Genomic DNA, 14764 nt, shown 5'->3' on the forward strand with positions numbered 1-14764 from the left:
TAACACTATGCTATTTAATTTTCAAACTTCAACGTAAGTAGCGTTCCTTATAAATTCATTGAGTTAAAAGATCTATATGTGGAACACAACAAAATTATACCATATTTAGCCACTTGACTATTACACTAATCATTCATTAAAAAAAAATAAGCCAATGTGTTTTTTTAAAAAAACTTAGAAATCCAGATATTAACAACCAGAGATAGTTTTTTCCATAATTGTGAGGATAGTCTTTTTTTTTTAACTTAATAACCCGATTTTGAAGTGTCATTTGCATTCCTGTAGAGACATTTGGAATACATACAAACCAACAGTAAATTGTTTCTGACATATTTATTAGTTTCCCTTTTCATTAATTATATCTCTTTACTATTCAGAAGATTCCTTTTGGGGAAGCAAAATAACTTGGGAATAAACACAAAACCATTTAATTATCAGTTTGAGAATTCTTATTTTGTTTCCTTGACCATAAAAGAGTTGCTTATTCAGTTACATCTTATACTATTTATTGTTTAGTTTTATTTAAAGGCAAATTAAATATTCATTATTTTTCTTTGTATGATAAATATGTCAGTATGACAGAGATAAAACATGTTTGAAAACAGCAGTTGTTTGTAGAAAACATTATGACTTCATGTAAGCAAATGACCATTTTAAATATAATAGTAATTAATCTTATGTAAATAACTGTAACAAATTTCTTCTTTCCATGCTCGCATATGCATGATGGCTTACCTATAGTCAAAATGTCCGAAAAGTTTAGCTATAATAGAAGTAACTGGTGAAAAATCTTTCACTTGTCTTTGTGGACACGATCTCCAAATAGGGACTGAACAGTAATCAACCATTTTGAAAATTTCAGTGTCAGGTATAATTTTGCATTCACATGACCTATTTCTGCTTAAGAGATAAGACTACATTGTGTGACTAGGTAAAAATTTCTTTTTTTAAAAGAAGAAATTTAGATGGTTTGCATAAAAAGATTAAGAATTAGTATCTGTGATAGATGACTTTTAGAGCTCCCTATAAAAGATGGTAGTTTTTATTTGTTGCCACTGAGCTATGCTTTCGAAAGCCAAGCAGACAGATGGGTGTTCATTATTTTCTTGACTTTTTATATTTGTTGATAATTGTTGTAATTAATTTTTAATCTGAAGACTTGTAAAGCAGTGCTTGGGGATTTAACAAACCAAACTTGGATTAATGAAGCACAAACTGTCCAAATATTTTTCCTATATCAAACTTTGCTGAGCAGTAATAATTCTTTCTTTCGATCAAGGACTGATCCAGAAGCATCTGATAAACAAGATCCTTTGGAGCAGTCATCAAAAATCTGTACATGCTGTAAGGATAGTAGAGTTCAAGGTATTAAACCAAAATTTAAAAACTCTTTTTCTTGAAACAAAAGTACTATTATTTAGTGGGTACTTATTAAACACTGAGTGTCCTAATTCCAGATTTATAATCATAAAATTATTGAGGAACCTTCTGGAAAGGTAAACATTTCACCATATTAGATGATTCCCACACCTATTTCTCCATACACAGACTGTATTCTGATCTTCCCCTTTCTCCTATAAGAAGTCAAGAAATTTGAGTAGTTTTTCCATAGTCAGCAATAACTGTTGTTCAAAATATGAACCCGCCATTGTATTTCCTGCATTCATAATTCATGATCAAGTTCCTTTTTTTCACTTTCACTAGCATGTTAATTAGAAAAATAGCAATAATGAATGATACCACCTATTTACAGCTATGTGCCAAACACTGTGCAAAATGATGCCCAGACATGATCTTGCCTTAATCCTCACAACACTCTCAAAGTAAGCTTAATTACCTTTATTTTACAAAGCAGAAAATGGAGACATAGAGACAATAAGTATCTTGCCAAAACACACATCATCAGGAGTCCAGAAATCCTCAGAAACAAAACCTTGCCTGTCCTAGAACCTATGTGTGAAATGGTTTAATGTGGAATACGTTAGCAAATGTGATATGCAATCCCATGAAGTATGATGTATACACACTTTCCAACCAGTCAGTTCATGATTAAATTAAATTTTGCATAATCTGCAAGATACATCTTGAGGAAAACAGGAGACTCATTCTGTGACAGATACAATAATGTGACTGGATTTTGGTTGTTTTCCTAAGCCTTGAATGGAGCTTTGGAAAGTGGGATAGATATGATTTGTCAGGCAGACAATGAGAGATTCAAGGGGTAAAGAGAAACCATTCACCCTTGCCACCTTTTTATTTATTTTCTCATTCCTGTCAAGGAATGGCTCTACATTTTGCTCAGAATAGCCTTCTAATCCTTGTCTACAAAGCCACGTGTATTCCTTTATCAAAAACTTGACTCCACGCCAGCCTCCCTAAGGAGCTCTACCCTGATGATAGCTCGGATAAATGCATTCTCTGCTGCTTCTCTGACAATGACATTCCCCAACCACCTTTTTTGCTTAGAATTTTAAACACTTTCTTCAAAAACAACAACAAAAAATTGTACCTGATTTGTCATCTTGTCTTGTGATTGTAAACTTAGACATTCTTCCAGCAGTTTTGTATGACATGAAGGTCAAGAAATAATTTCATGCATTAAACGGTCAATTTGCCTGGTGGAATAAAGGCTGGAATGTTGAGGGTGCTAAGTCACTTCAGTTATGTCAGACTCTTTGTGACCCTCTGGACTGTAGCCTGCTAGGCTCCTCTATCCATGGGATTCTCCAGGCAAGAATACTGGAGTGGGTTGCTGTGCCCTCCAATGGCTTGTAAAAGGGATGGAGTCTACAGTTCTTAATGACAGGTCATTCCCTCATCAATAATTATAGCATGGTATATTAGCTAGATTGTGTCAGTGGTGGTGGGCCATCGTGGAGAGGGATTCACACTTTCATTGGGAGAGCTGCCAAGGGAGGAATGGAGTAAATCTTTATCCTCAAAATGGCATGGAGGAGGGCAAGAAGCTTCTCTGGTGGAAAAATTGACAGTAATTTTAAGATGGGGTGGGGGAGTTCACCATCCCTTTTTTGAAAACATTTCAAGTATCCACCTTTTGCCCTGGGCATTCATAGGGAATCAGAAGAGAATGAAACGTATATCAAGGCACTACAAAGAACACCATACGTACTACTTGAGGGTCCCAGAATTGTACACAGTGGAACTCTTCATTAGGGGATACAGGTAGGAACTTTGGAGGGGGGAGTGGGCTAAGTGACGTGAGTATCAGAACTAGAGGACAGGTTGAAACGTTGACCATCCAGAGGTAAAGAAAATATTCAAAGATGGAATTTGGCACTGCCTCATTTAAGCATCCATTTGATGTTAGAAAATATAATACCTATAGTCCAGAATATTACACCTGTGAAAGTGAGAGTGTTAGTCGCTCAATCGTGTCCAACTCTTTGCAACCCGTGGACTGTAGCCTGCCAGGCTCCTCTGTCCATGGAATTCTCCAGTTAAGAATACTGGAGTGGGTAGCCATTTCCTTCTCCAGAGGATCTTCCCGGCCTCAAACCCAGGTCTCCTGCGTTGCAAGCGTATTCTTTACCATCTGAACCACTAGGGAAGCCCCATTATACCTATAATGATGGTATATAGAATAGTAACATTGTTAGATATTATTGCCTGACAGTTAAACTTCTTGACATAACTTTAGGCCATAAAACAAGGACTGGTGTGATATATAGAGCTGAAAGGGAAAAAGACTATGAATGCTTTTTGATTCACAGAATTCTCAGGAATATGATAAATTAAGGGGAGATTCATAAGAATAGCATTCTGGTCCCTTTACCATGGTGATAGCTAGAAAGTTTCAGACATTGCCTAAATAAATTAGCCTTTTTCAGAAATTGTTAGAAATTTTGCTTCTAACAGTTGCTTCTGACACATAGGCATTGATCTCAGCAGCTTTGGAATATACCCTGTTGGTCAGAAAAAGGCAGGCCCATCTGTCACTGTTACAGGAGGAATGTATTCTCTGCGGAATCCTTTAAAGACTACAACAAGTTCACTCCCTCCTATTGGTGGCAGAGTGGGTTGCATTTGTCTGGCAATTGAATGCGACTCCCCACCAAGTGTAGCACACCCAGTAGTCTGCACACAAAGAAAAGATCAAGTTGGCCTGCCCCTCTCTTTGGAGCTTGGAGCTCACTGATCTCAGTAGAGTGTCACTGTCCCCTTTGTGACAGCCACTCATACCTCCGGCCTGCTGGGTTTCCAGACTGCCTTCCTATTGTATGTGTACACAGACTGATTAAAAGTTCACCACTTCCTTCCACCTTTTTGTACAGGGTATTATCTATGACAGATGAGTGCAATAAAGTGAATCCATTTTTTCCCCTCTCTCTTGCAGGCGGCACAGTGAGTTCTAACCAACAAAGGCACATTGAGGTAAATCTTTAATAGTGTCACCACTTTGACTTTCATCATTTTCACCTTTCCTTTCACTGATTTTTATCCCCAGAGTTGTAAAACATAGTTTCACATTGTGACCGTCCTCTAGTCCTCAGTAGAATTAGTTACACTGACAAGAACACACTCTTTTTCATAGACACTCCATCACAGCTCAGCCTTCGTCGCCTCTCTCTCCACAAATTCTATTTTATAGATAAAAGCTCTGAGTTTCAAAGGATGAAAAATTTTCAAAAAAGTCAAGCTTTCATTTTAAAAAGATAATGCAGTACTAGGAAACTGTTGGGAAAAATGTGATGGAATATTTAATAAGAAGGAAAATGCTTTCTATATATTAAGAAAAAATCCAAAACAGTATATATGTGATCTTATAAAAATTTTATTTTATGAACACCATACTAAATAGCTACAGAAAAAACATATACGGTTGTTTGCCCTTTTTGTGCCTTCATTTTTTTAAGAATATATTTGGCTTTGTAATAAAATTTTAAAATGTGGAAAGGCAAAAAGAAAAACAGAAAATAGGAAGCAATGAATACCACAAGGTTCTTTCAGATTGTTTAGCCTATATAAAAAGAAATTGAAAAGAAAAAAATGGTTCAAGTTTGTTGTTTTATGTAATTGTTTTTTGCAAAAAGGAAAGATATTTCAAAGAGGAGCAGGCCTGTAAGAAATCAGTCAAAGTTACATCCTCAATACTGGGTTTCCCTGTTGGCTCAGATGGTAAAGAATCTGCCTGCCAAAGCAGGAGACATGGGTTAGCCCCTGGGTCAGGAAGGTCCCCCGAAGGTGGAAATGGCAACCTAACCCAATATTCTTGCCTGAAGAATCCCATGGACAGAGCCTGGCGGCCTACAGTCCACGGAGTCACAAAGGGTCGGACACAACTGAGTGAGTAACACTTTCACATCCTCAATACTAGAACTAATACAAGAATATTACTAACATTGATAGATAGATAATCTATTCTTGACAGATAGCCGTTTTCATGTGAAGTAAGATGAGAAGACTATTAGAATCTGTGTACTTTTTTAAGAATTGAAAGGAACATTTGTGAGATAGATATCTATATAAATAAAGTACAATTTTGGTAAGTTGCCCCTGGAAGTGGGCATGGCAACCCACTCCAGTATTCTTGCCGGGAAAATCCCTTGGACAGAGGAGCCTGGTGGGCTACCGTCCATGGGTCACAAAGAGTCAGACACGACTGAAGTAACTTAGCACAGCACAGCATAGCACGTGGTAAGTTGAACTTAGTAGGTTTTTTATTTAGTAACAAATAAAAAATATAGACCTGCCAGTTAATATGAACTTCAAATAAAAGACAAATAACTTTTTAGTATAAATGCCCTCTGCAAAAATATTATTTATTATTTATCTGAAATTCAGATTTAAATGGACTTCCTATATTTTATTTGACAACTCTAGAACTTAGGAAAATGATTAGGGGATGATAAGGAGCTGAGATAAATAGTAATTCTTTTGAAAAGAGCAAGAAAGAAAGAAAAGAAGGAAAAAAGGAAGGGAGGCAATGAGGAAAGAAAGCTAAAGGAAATCTTTTGAAGTTCCAAGGAAGGGTGGCAAGCTATCTTCCTACTTTTCTGAGAAAATGTAAGAAAAAAGATGAAATATAGGAAGATGAATATTAGATTGTTTTATAGTATAGGATTTCTTTTTTACAATTGCTTCAAGAATAGCACACTTAAAAAAAACCAATTCAGATGGTTATATTGAAAACAAAATTTAGAGTTTGATTATATTTTGGATACCATTCCTCTTTGGTTTTCTCTTATGAAATATTTCAGGCATATATAAAAGTACAGAGGGCAATGTAACAAATATGCTGGTACCTCATCCCAGGTTTAAGTAATTGTTACTGTTTTCCTTCAGGTGGTTTTTTGTGAAGTAAAAATTAAACTAGAATTGAAAACCTCTCATATCTTTTACAGTCCTTTTGCTCTCATTTCTTCCTCAGACAGCATCCTCTTGACATACTTTACACAGGATCAAGATATTATATATGGATATTTGTAGTATGTACATACATATATGTGTATATCCTTATGTCCATAAACAAGATATTGTATCATTTGGTTTGATATGTTCAGTTCAGTTCAGTCGCTCAGTCTTGTCCGACTCTTTGCAACCCCATGAACCGCAGCACACCAGGCCTCCCTGTCCCTCACCAACTCCCTGAGTCTACCCAAACCGATGTTCATAGAGTCGGTGATGCCATCTAGCCATCTCATCCTCTGTCGTCCCTTTCTCCTCCTGCCCTCAATCTTTCCCAGCATCAGGGTCTTTTCCAATGAGTCAGCTCTTCCCATCAGGTGGCCAAAGTATTGGAGCTTCAGCTTCAACATCAGTCCTTCCAATTAACACCCAGGACTGATCTCCTTTAGCATGGACTGATTGGATCTCCTTGCAGTCCAAGGGACTCTCAAGAGTCTTCTCCAGCACCACAGTTCAAAAGCATAAATTCTTTGGTGCTCAGCTTTCTTTATAGTCCAACTGTCACATGCATACATGACCACTGGAGAAACCATAGCCTTGACTAGACAAACCTTTGCTGGCAAAGTAATGTCTCTGCTTTTTAATATGCTGTCTAGGTTGGTCATAACTTTCCTTCCAAGGAGTAGGCGTCTTTTAATTTCATGGCTGCAAGCACCATCTGCAGTGATTTTGGAGCCCAGAAAAATAAAGTCAGCCACTGTTTCCACTGTTTGCCCATCTATCTGCCATGAAGTGATGGGACCGGATGCCATGATCTTAGTTTTCTGAATGTTGAGCTTTAAGCCAACTTTATCACTCTCCTCTTTTACTTTCATCAAGAGGCTCTTTAGTTCTTCTTCACTTTCTGCCATAAAGGTGGTGTCCTCTGCATAGCTGAGGTTATTGATATTTCTCCCGGCAATCTTGATTCCAGCTTGTGCTTCCTCCAGCCAAGCGTTTCTCATGATGTACTCTGCATATAAGTTAAATAAGCAGGGTGACAATATACAGCCTTGATGTACTCCTTTTCCTATTTGGAACCAGTCTGTTGTTCCGTGTCCAGTTATAACTGTTGCTTCCTGATCTGCATACAGGTTTCTCAAGAGGCAGGTCAGGTGGTCTGGTATTCCCATCTCTTTCAGAATTTTCCACAGTTTATTGTGATCCACACAGTCAAAGGCTTTGGCATAGTCAATAAAGCAGAAATAGATGTTTTTCTGGTACTCTCTTGCTTTTTCGATGATCCAGAGGATGTTGGCAATTTGATCTCTGGTTCCTCTGCCTTTTCTAAAACCAGCTTGAACATCTGGAAGTTCACGGTTCACGTATTGCTGAGGCCTGGCTTGGAGAATTTTAAGCATTACTTTACTAGCGTGTGAGATGAGTGCAATTGTGCAGTAGTTTAAGCATTCTTTGGCATTGCCTTTCTTTGGAATTGGAATGAAAACTGTGTAAAGGTGCCCATCTTTAATTTGCCTTATTCACTAAAAATTGCCTTTGACATTTTTCCATGTTGACAAGTCTAAATTTGGTTATCATTTATTTTAACTGCTGCACATTGTGAATGCACTACAATTTATCCATTCTTTCTTGACAAGTGTTTAAGTTGTTTCTAGTTTTGCACTCTTGTCAACGATGCCACAGTAAACTTCCTCATACACCTCTCTAAGCACAAAGCTCAGAATTCCCCTGAGTATATACCAGAAAATGAAATTGCTAGGTTATAGCTTATGAGCATCTTCAGTTTTGTTTAGATAGTAACCAACTGCACTTCAAAAAGTGTTGTTAACAAATTTGCTTTCTCACCAACAACATACGAGATTTCTCATTTGCTTACATCTTAATCAACACTTAGACTTTTCAGATAATAAAAATTTGCTAATCTGGTGAGTGCTGTTTAATTTGTATTTGCATTCTCTGTTTATGAGGTGAGAAATTTTTCATGTATTGATTTGTTCTTCTGCTATCCTCCTCAATGGTTTTGCTTTATTGGTTGAGCTGTTTTGGAGTCATTATACATTTAATTTCTATCTTAGGTCAGGTCCTCTGAAAGCAGAGAATGAAATGAGGATTCTTGTACAAGGAATTATTAGGAGTACACATTTGGGAAAAAACCTGTAGGGAAGTGAAAGCAGGATAGAGGAGGAGCAGTTCAGTTCAGGAGCAGTTCAGTAAGAATGTACTCTCAGATAAAAAATCAAGCCTCAGCCTCATCCCTCAGGGAACTCTGAGCCATCATTGGCACAGCTGAGTCTGTCTTAAGGTAAGGGAGGAGGGCTTTTGTACCTCCAGGACCGAGGATCATGGCTACAGGTCATGGTGGGTAGGGTGGTAATTCCTAGACTCTCCCACTGGGGACAGCTCCCATCGCCTAAGGACAATCCTACCTAGAACTTATGCAGAAATCAGCAGTAAACTGCAGGAACCACAGCAGGCAGTAAAAGGACCCCTGAGGGCCCGACATGGACACCAAGAACACTTTTTCTACAATTACTGTAGTTTCATAACAAGTCTTTCTCTCTGATTGGGCCTTCACGTTCTTTTCTTCTTCAGAATGAACTTGGGTATTTTTGGACCTTTTCTGTGTGAATCTTAGGTTCTGTTAGGTAGTTAGAATAGGAAACAGGAGTCCAAAATGGTGGTAGCTAAAAGACAAGGAAGGGAAAAGCCCGCGAAAATAGAACAAAGGAAGGTCCGAGGACTCGAGTGAGAACTTCAGGTAGAACAAACAGCCCTCCTGGCTAAGCCCAGTTTGCATAGGGCAGGCCCAGGGGGAGGAAGAAAACATATAAAAAGAGGAGCCAAAAGTGCTCTCTCTCTCTCCCATGCGCTGGGGCATTATTCTTTTCATGTTTTTGGGTCAACGGTCGGCATGCCCTCATGCTTTGGGGATGGATTTTCCTGCTATTATCTAAATAAAAGAGCTGTAACACTGAGCTGTAACACTGATTCGTCTAAAAGTTATAAGACGGTCTGTCCAAGACCCAAGAGCTGTGACCCACTGAGGGCTCTAATGTCCGTCACTCCAAATCTTTGTTGTGACGAGACAGAACCGAGGAGCATACACTCGCCTGATAGTTCCATAAAAACATGATATCTTTAACTTTTTTGCATTCTTTAATACAATCTACAAATTTTTGCTTGTATGTTTTATACTTATTTTGTTAGATTTATTCCCAGGTTCCTAGAAGTTTATGCTGTTATTATGAATGAGATTTATACTTATACACAAATTCTAGTTGATCGTTGCTGTTATATATAAATGTTATTATATATAACATTCTTTAATTTTTTTAAAATTAAAGTATAGCAGATTTACAATATTATATTAGTTTCAGATATACAACAGAGTGATTCAGTATTTTACAGATTTGTTTTGTTGTTTAATCACTGATTCTTTACAATCCCATGAACTGCAGCCCACCAGGCTCCTCTGTCCATGGGATTTACCAGCCAAGAATACAGGAGTGGGTAGCCATTTCCTTCTCCAGGAGATCTTCCTGACTCAGGGATGAAACCCGCTTCTCCTGCACTGGCAAGCAGATTCTTTACCACTGAGTTACCTGGGAAACCCATTTTATAGATTATACACCATTTGCAATTATTACAAAATAATGGCTATATTTCCCTATGCTATAAAATATATCCTTGTTGCTTTTTTATTTTATGTATAGTGATTTGTGTCTCTTAATCGTCTACCCCAGGCTTTCCCCTTCCCTCCTTCCATTTCCCTACTGGTAACCACTAGTTTATTCTCTATATCTGTGAATCTGTGTCTGTCTTGTTATATATATTCAATTGTTTAATTTTTTATATTCTACATATAAGTGATAACATAAGAGTATTTGTTTTTCACTGTCTGACTTATTTCACTAAGTATAATATTTGCTAGGTCCATCCACATTGTTGCAAATGGTAGAATTTCATTATTTTTTATAGCTGAGTAACACTCCATTGTGTGTGTGTCTGTGTGTATGTGTATTATACATGTTCTTTATCCATTTATCTGTTGGGCACTCAGGTTGCTTTCATACCTGGGTTATTGTAAATAATGCTGCTATGAATGTTAGGGTGTTTATATCTTTTTGAATTAATGTTTTTGTTTTCTTTGGATATATACCCAGCAGTAGAACTACTGGATCGTATGGTAATTCTATTTTTAGTTCTTTGGGAAACCTCCATATTGTTTTCCATAGTGGCTGCATCAATTTACATTCCCATGAACAGTGTATAAGTGTTCCCTTTCCTCTGCATCCTCACCAATATTTATCTCTTGTCCTTTTGATGATAGTCATTCTGACAGGTGTAAGGTGGCATCTCTTTGTGGTTTTGATTTGCACTTCTCTGACCAATAAATGCCATCCTTTTCATGTATTTATTCAGAATCCTACAATTTTGCTCAACTCATTGGTTCTAATATTTTGTGTACAAGTCTTTTCTAGACAGATAATTTAGCCATCTGAAAAGTGTAATTTCTTCCTTATTTCTTTTCCTCAGAATCTTTTATTTCATAGGAGGTCTAGTAAGTGTTGAAGTGGAAAGAATAAGTAACCCTGTTTTTTTCCTGACTTTAAAGGGAATGTTTCTAAGCTTTTACCTTTAAACTATTTATCAGATTAGCATTCTAATATTACTTTGAGGGTTTTTTTTTCATTGTTGTTGCTACGGTCATTTTTGTTTGTTTGTCTTAAACAAAAAATTGTTTTTCTACTTTAATCTTATAATTCAACGAATTACATTAATACAGTTTCTAATGTTAAGCCATTCCTGCATTCCTGGAATGAAAGTTTGTCACCAAATGTGGTTTGTTTTTAGTAAACAAATTCAGTAAACTGAATTTGGTTTGCTAATAACTTAAGAAGTTTAGAGCCATGTTGATAAGTGAGGTTGGGATGCATGTTTTCTGTTTTGTACTGTTTTCTGGCTTTGATTTTGAAGTTACTCTAGTGACATATATTGGTGGAAAGATAGACCGCATATTTCATGTTTGTGTGTAATCTTGTGCTTAGAAAGAAGAAATGTTCCCTGCTTTCTAGAAAAAAGTGATAATTATTTAATTCAAATTTTCTCTATCTGGAATCACCCTGGTCTCTGCTGACTAGTTGATTTCTTCCCAAGCCCCTAATTCTCAAAGGAGGGTCTGCAGTGCCATGAGGGGATTTAAGATGTCCACTGATGTGATATCCCTGAATAAGGCATGAGAGCTTTGGAAGCCCAGCTAGGGCAGTGCCATGTGGCAGAGATTCAGGCCTAGCTTGGTGACTTCAGGCTTAAGGTTTGGAATTCTCCTCTTGGAGAAGTGCTGTAAGGGATGGCTGGGATGTCACTTTAACCACAGGCTATGACAAGAAGTGAAGAGCAATGTGCTGTGTACCTGGGTACTGTGATTTTAGACTTTTGCTAACACAAAGGATATCCTTTATCTGATGTTGGACAGGTCCTCAGAACTTCACATCTTTCCTGTATTAACCAGGGTTGCTGCTGCTAAGTCGCTCCAGTCATGTCCGACTCTGTGCGACCCCATAGACTGCAGCCCACCAGGCTCCCCCATCCATGGGATTTTCCAGGCAAAAGAGCACTGGAGTGGGGTGCCATTGCCTTCTCCTTAACCAGTGTTAGCAGCTGTCAACCTCCCAGCGTCAGGTGGAGGGGACTGCATAGAAATTTGGTGGCCAAAATCAATTAGGTGACCTTTAACAAAAGGATTCCAGTAAAATGTTTTAAAGCAAATTTTAAAAAAAGAAACATTTTTTCTATATCCTTAATGTTTCTTTTGTATGCTTAATCTCTTGGATCTGAGAGAGTAGTGATAATATCTAAACTGGTGGTGCAGTTGTAAAGAATCTGCCTCCCAGTGCTGGAGACAAGAGATGTAGGTTCGATCCCTGGGTAAGGAAGATTCCCTGGAGGAGGGCATGGCAACCCACTCCAGTATTCTTGCCTGGAGAATGCCATGATCAGAAGAGCCTGGTGGACTACGGTCCATAGGGTCACAAAGAGTCAGACGTGACTGAGCACACACGCATAGTTGTTAATTTAAAAAATAATTTTTAATTATTATATATTGTGTAGTTATAATGTAAGCTGCATATAATTCAGAATTGATATATATTCCTGGTGAATTGTTCCCTCTATTATTAAGCAATGACACTTTCATACTGTAGAATAGTTTTTCTTATGTTAAAGACTATTTTTCTCCAGTATTAATTATGCCACATCATTTTTCTTCTGAGCACAATTCCCCTGTTATACCTTTTCCTTGCTCTTTACTCTCAATCTTTTTTGTCATTTATTTTATGTCTATTATAATATTAATACAGCTTGATATTAATATTATTTTTGTTCAAATTTGGAATCTCTTAACATTAAGACAAGCTTAATATGTGAATATTTATTATGCTTATTGATATATTTGAAATATTTCTACCATTTTATCTTATGGTTTTTTTTAATCTAGTCATACTTGTAATTTTTTGCTTCTGTTATCCTTTTCTTATGCTTTCTATTAGATTAGATCACTTTATGTCTTATTTCTTTGTTTTTGAAGCTAAATATTATGCTTCTATTTTTTGTGGTTACCCTTAACTTTATAAATAATTATAGCTGGGTTTAAACATTCTAAGGCTCTTATCTCTAGACTGCTCTCAAGCAATTGAAAATACTGAACCTCATCTCCAATCTCCCCTCTCCATCGTCCATACAGTTTTACCAAAATAATCATTAGTAGCAGTAGCATTTATATATAATGTTGGTGTGATACCAACATATTTGTCAATTTCTTGCTCATCTTGCTTCTTGAAACCATCCATTTTTCTCACTTCTATTCTGTTCTTCCTAAATTTAATATTTCATCAGGGGTTTGTAAGTAGTAAAATCTCTCAGCCTCTATTTGAATATTTACAATTTTTTTTCTTCTTCTTGAATAGGTGTTTAAGTAATGAATTCTATACTGACAGTTATTTTCCTCAGCACTTTGAAGCTATTATCTCAAGGTTTTCTGATTATTTATTTAGGTAGTCCACATTTTTCACTGGTTGCTTTTAAGATTTTTATCTTTATCTTTGAAGTTCTGCTTTTTCATAACACTGTGGCTAGGATTTGTTTTACTTTTTCCACTTTGTACTCATGTTACTTCTTTTTTGAGGACTTACAGCTTACTTTAATTCCAGAAAAATTTTGACAATTATTTTTTCAGTTATTGCCTCTCCATAAATCTCTGTTTCTTTCTGAATATTCAACTGATACACATTAGACTTTCATATTTTATCATCCATTTCTCCTGACAGTTCTGTTGCATTTCACATTTGTTGTTGCTTTATGTTATATACCAAATGTTTTTCAGTTCAGGTCAGTCGCTCAGTTGTGTCTGACTCTTTGTGACTCCATGAACCACTGCACATCAGGCCTCCCTGTCCATCACCAACTCCCTGAGTCCACCCAAACCCATGTCCATCGAGTCGGTGATGCTATCCAGCCATCTCATCCTCCGTCATCCCCTTCTCCTCCTGCCCTCAACCTCTCCCAGCATCAGGGTCTTTTCCAATGAGTCAGCTCTTCACGTCAGGTGGCCAAAGTATTGGAGTTTCAGCTTCAACATCAGTCCTTCCAATGAACACCCAGGGCTGATCTCCTTTAGGATGGACTGGTTGGATCTCCTTGCAGTCCAAGGGACTCTCAAGAGTCTTCTCCAACACCACAGTTCAAAAAGCACTTGGCGCTCAGCTTTCTTTGTAGTCCAACTCTCACATCCATACATGACCACTGGAAAAACCATAGCCTTGACTAGATGGACCTTTGCTGGCAAAGTAATGTCTCTGCTTTTTAATATGCTGTCTTGGTTGGTCATAACTTTCCTTCCAAGGAGTAAGCGTCTTTTAATTTCATGGCTGCAAGCACCATCTGCAGTGATTTTGGAGACCAGAAAAATCAAGTCAGCTACTATTTCCACTGTTTGCCCATCTATCTGCCATGAAGTGATGGGACCGGATGCCATGATCTTAGTTTTCCGAATGTTGAGCTTTAAGCCAACTTTATCACCCTCCTCTTTTACTTTCATCAAGAGGCTCTTTAGTTCTTCTTCACTTTCTGCCATAAAGGTGGTGTCCTCTGCATATCTGAGGTTATTGATATTTCTCCCGGCAATCTTGATTCCAGCTTGTGCTTCCTCCAGCCAAGCGTTTCTCATGATGTACTCTGCATATAAGTTAAATAAGCAGAGTGACAATATACAGCCTTGATGTACTCCTTTTCCTATTTGGAACCAGTCTGTTGTTCCGTGTCCAGTTGTAACTGTTGCTTCCTGATCTGCATACAGGTTTCTCAAGAGGCAGGTCAGGTGGTCTGGTATTCCCATCTCTTT

The 14764-nt window shown here is 37.5% G+C and overlaps 1 long non-coding RNA gene across 1 annotated transcript in view; it reads left to right on the forward strand.

Moving 5' to 3' along the window:
* Positions 1–2718: 2718 nt before the first annotated feature.
* LOC145530587 (uncharacterized) overlaps positions 2719–14764 on the forward strand; it is a 135087-nt gene continuing 123041 nt past the window's right edge. Inside the window, exons 1-3 of the long non-coding RNA XR_014071918.1 lie at positions 2719–2806; positions 3075–3183; positions 4355–4392. This is a non-coding gene — a long non-coding RNA (uncharacterized LOC145530587). The remainder of the gene's footprint in view (positions 2807–3074; positions 3184–4354; positions 4393–14764) is intronic.

The sequence above is a fragment of the Giraffa tippelskirchi genome, chromosome 12, assembly GCF_054371585.1.
Source record: "Giraffa tippelskirchi isolate mGirTip1 chromosome 12, T2T-mGirTip1v1.2.pri, whole genome shotgun sequence".
Lineage (NCBI taxonomy): Eukaryota > Metazoa > Chordata > Mammalia > Artiodactyla > Giraffidae > Giraffa > Giraffa tippelskirchi.